This window comes from Adelges cooleyi, unplaced genomic scaffold (genome assembly GCF_023614345.1).
Source record: "Adelges cooleyi isolate 19-005CV unplaced genomic scaffold, UGA_ACOO_1.1 ACOO_flye_CR_arks_rails_tigmint_CR_PRNA_2, whole genome shotgun sequence".
Classification (NCBI taxonomy): Eukaryota; Metazoa; Arthropoda; class Insecta; order Hemiptera; family Adelgidae; genus Adelges; species Adelges cooleyi.
Window position 1 is genome coordinate 9,629,195 of NW_026095860.1, and position 4,040 is coordinate 9,633,234.

The 4,040-nt window shown below is 23.6% G+C and overlaps 1 long non-coding RNA gene across 1 annotated transcript; it reads right to left on the minus strand.

Moving 5' to 3' along the window:
- Positions 1-531: 531 nt before the first annotated feature.
- On the minus strand, positions 532-3,008 carry LOC126833582 (uncharacterized). Its single transcript, XR_007684975.1, has 4 exons — positions 2,898-3,008; positions 2,538-2,635; positions 2,337-2,427; positions 532-1,846 (listed from the first exon to the last, which is right to left on the minus strand). It is a non-coding gene; the product is annotated as an uncharacterized LOC126833582 (long non-coding RNA).
- Positions 3,009-4,040: the final 1,032 nt, after the last annotated feature.

The following is a 4,040-nucleotide window of genomic DNA, read 5'->3' on the forward strand; positions in this document are numbered from 1 at the left end:
AATATGTTGTAAAACTATTCAATTATTATCAAGACATTATTTATATATATTTATAGTTAATAGACAATAGCAGGTATTGTTAAGGGTTAAACTTACTAAGGATAATTTATTATTTATTTGTAGAATCTATAATTATTTACTGCATTATACTCTGCATATAAATAAAGATAACGGTGTCTGGACTTTATAATACAATTTATATCGAACACATCATTGTATACTCAAACAGAGAGAGTATTCTATATGTTAAACATCCTTCATTTGAATGCATTATATAATATCAATTAATACAATACACAGATACAAATCACTCGCTATCGAGAGTATACGTGTCTATGAGAACAGATTTAGAAAAATACATTTGGTTTACTTTTACTTTGTTGTGTCAAAAACTACATCTAAAAACTAGTGCATTTCTAAATAATAAAATTATAAAAAAATATATACAATATACTAAATAAGCTTTGAATCTTTATCATAATTAAATATTATTTAATATTAAATTATCAAAAAAGTAAGTGGTTATTAAAACATGTTTTTAGTTGTAAAATAACACAAACAAAAATGTTTTGAAAAATAATTTTACCTAATTGAAATTATTATGAGAGAAAATTAGTGAATCACACTATATAATTAAGCTAACCAAGAAAAAACAACTTTTATTTCTAAAAAACAATATAGACTTCCTGTCTATCAGGCTACCTATAGTAACACAGTACACATTTCAGACCAATTTTATAATTTATAAAGTACAATTCATAAAGTTTGATAAGTCGTTTTAAATAAATAATAAATAGTAATAATAGAAATAATAAATGTAATAGTTTAAGACACATCAAATAATCTGATAAATACTATAAAATATATAGAAATATTCAATTATTTAATACATAATATATTAATCAGAGAATTGACATTGATTAAAATAAAACAATTTTTTATGATACTTAAGTAAAGATATTTTTTAATTAAAAAAAGTATATTTTATAAACTAAACATCAAAATTTACAAATGTATAATTACTTCTTTTAGCAAAAAAAAAATTGTACCGTTTTTTTTTTTAATCTAGGTATTCAAAATTTTGACTACACATTTTTTCCTAAGAACATCGACATAATTTCACAACAGTTTACAAATTTTCAATCTTTCAGTTAGGTCAAGATATTTTTACAATAAATTAATACTTTAATGTTATTAAGGTAAGTAAATATTAATAAATAAGTAAATATAGAAACTAAATTTACAATTTGTTTGGTAGGCAAATAATTATGTTTGTCAAAATTGTAATAGTAATATACTGTTAGTATCTTTAAACTAATACAGTTTTAAGTCTAGAATATGATAAGATACTTGTATTGACACTCAAAGTGTAAAAATATTCAAACAATAATAAAAGTATTTAAAAAAAAAAATTTAAACAATCTTAATTTTGTTTTAATGTAGTTGAAAATTAAAAATATTTAGCCAAATGAGATATCAGTGTAGTGGCCATAAATACAGTACAGTTTATATGGACGTTGAAGACAGGATAATAAGTTATTCAATAAATAGACAAATGAATTACACTTGATTAATAATAAATTATAATGACACTTTTTTGAATAAAATTGAACAAAATATAAAGAGATTGGAGATGATACTACGATGTCTAACAGCAGGTAAACAGAATTACTGGGTGGCGTTTATACTGTTAGTCTGATACAGAATATTCTTCCAGGGGTTTTGCACAAAATCCAATTAACGTTAATAAGAAATATTCAAATATAGTGTCAAAAATCAGTCTATGAATTACAGTGTCCATGGAGAAATATATGATATGTCCATTTAATCTTCCACTGGTCACATTCTAGATGAAAAAAAAAACAAATGGTTAAATAATAGTAATAATAATTATAATATAAAACCAATTAAAATAAATGATTTACTAATGTTATCGTTTGTTAATTGTGAAATTAAAATTAAATATAATGAAAATTGATAATGACATTTTTTTATACCATTTAACTTCCAAGTTTTTAGACCATTCAACTTAAATTATCTATCAATAACACTTAGAAGAGTGATTTCACGAATAGACTATATATGCGACCGGTATATATCAAGTGGACCTAGTTTGTTATCTCATACCAATGAAGCGTAAGATCTACAAGTAAATGTAATTTTTCTAGTACAAAAACTAACAATGTTAGAAAATAGTAAATTAAATTATTAAAAAAAAAGATAATTTACATTTGATTTCTTTTTTTTTTAATACATTAATAAATGTATAAGGGTATTTAAGATTGATATTAAACTACTATTGTATTAATACTACAAATCTAGAGTGTTTTCCTTACCTAGTCTATTTAGATAAATGATAAAACAATTATTTCTTCCAGTTAGTGTAATGGAGAACTGTTCAACCATCATCTTTGACTTATCTTAAAACTGAAAGATATATTATTAATAAATAAGTTAAAAGTTGAAATGTTAATTATTAAAATAATAGAGATTAAATTAATTAAAACAATTTTACAAAAAATAACTTCATACTGTACCACATTTAATCAGACTAGAGATAGTTTCAGGAATCGAACCGCTCTAATGAATAAGCATACCGATAAGCTTTTTATGACTTCAGACGACTACCATCATACTGTAAAACATAATTTACTTGTATTAATAGTTTTATTTAAATAGGATGTAATAATATTGTAACACAAATTAGTACAACATAGTGTATGTATGAACTTTGTCGCTAGGTACTATAATTGATAAATATATTATGTTATTCATATTAAATACTGTAAGTTTATATTATGTGAAAATGAAGAGAGTTTTGAATTATGAATTAAAAAAGAATTCTAATAAAAATATTCATTTAATATTAATAAGAAACTAAAGTAAATTTTATTTACCAATAATTATTGTTGTCGTCATATGAACTAGTTGGTTTTTAATCATTATAAATGTATCGTAAAAATGTGTACTATTTAAGAAAATATAATTTACCTATTTTACGAGCATGAAGTTAGCCATAAACGAGCCAGCAATATTTGATAACAGAAAAAGTGTCATGGCGTTGGTGTATGATGTGTTGCCAACACTCTATTATTTTAAGGGGCAGTCTATAAAACCGGCACCGGTGGTTTTGCGGCCATCAGGAGCCGCCGAACCCGTGCACAAAAATATAGCCAACCGACCGACCGCCGCGGCGGATAAGTCGATTTTTAACAACGTTCCGGTAGAAGCTTATTAATTAACTAATCATATAATTCGTTTTAAAATTTTATATTAAATTTTTATTTAACTCATTACTTTTAAAGAAAACAAAATATAAATAATATTGTACGTTATGGAATGGTTGGTTTTGATAATATATATTCGCAAACCGTTAATTAACATAGATCAAATATACCACATATATCATATATATATATATATATATATATATATATAGGCAATAAAAAGGTATAAAATATCAAGGCAACTTCGTAAGTTGTAAAGTACTATTTTTAAATTATTAAATTAAAAATAAATAATATTAAAACTATGAAATACCAAACAGGTATTGCCTATACATATGTTTATATATATATATAATAATTATTTATTGTAATACTAAAAGGATACAATTTATTATTGATAAATATTATATATATAGCAACCAAACACCATATCATCTGAACATGAATTCTGAAACAAAATTAATACATTTTAAGCAAACATAAATATGAACTTGTAAATGCTATTGTAGTCATCCTACGTTTAAATCTTAGTATGGGCATAAATCAGTGGTTCCCGATCTTTTTTATTCTACGCCCCCTTGTAAATTTTTAATCATATCACCCCCCCCCCCCTTAAATTAGAATTTAGACGGCCTGTTTTTTTAGTGAGCTGTACCAATAAATTTTACAAAATAACTATATATTATACAACTAATGATTTATTTATTTTTGTTATAATTTTAAAAATAACATATAAATCAACTTGTGTCTTACAAATTAATCGTGCGAATTAAACTTTGTACCTATCAATATTAGAAACCTGAGAAGTGCGAA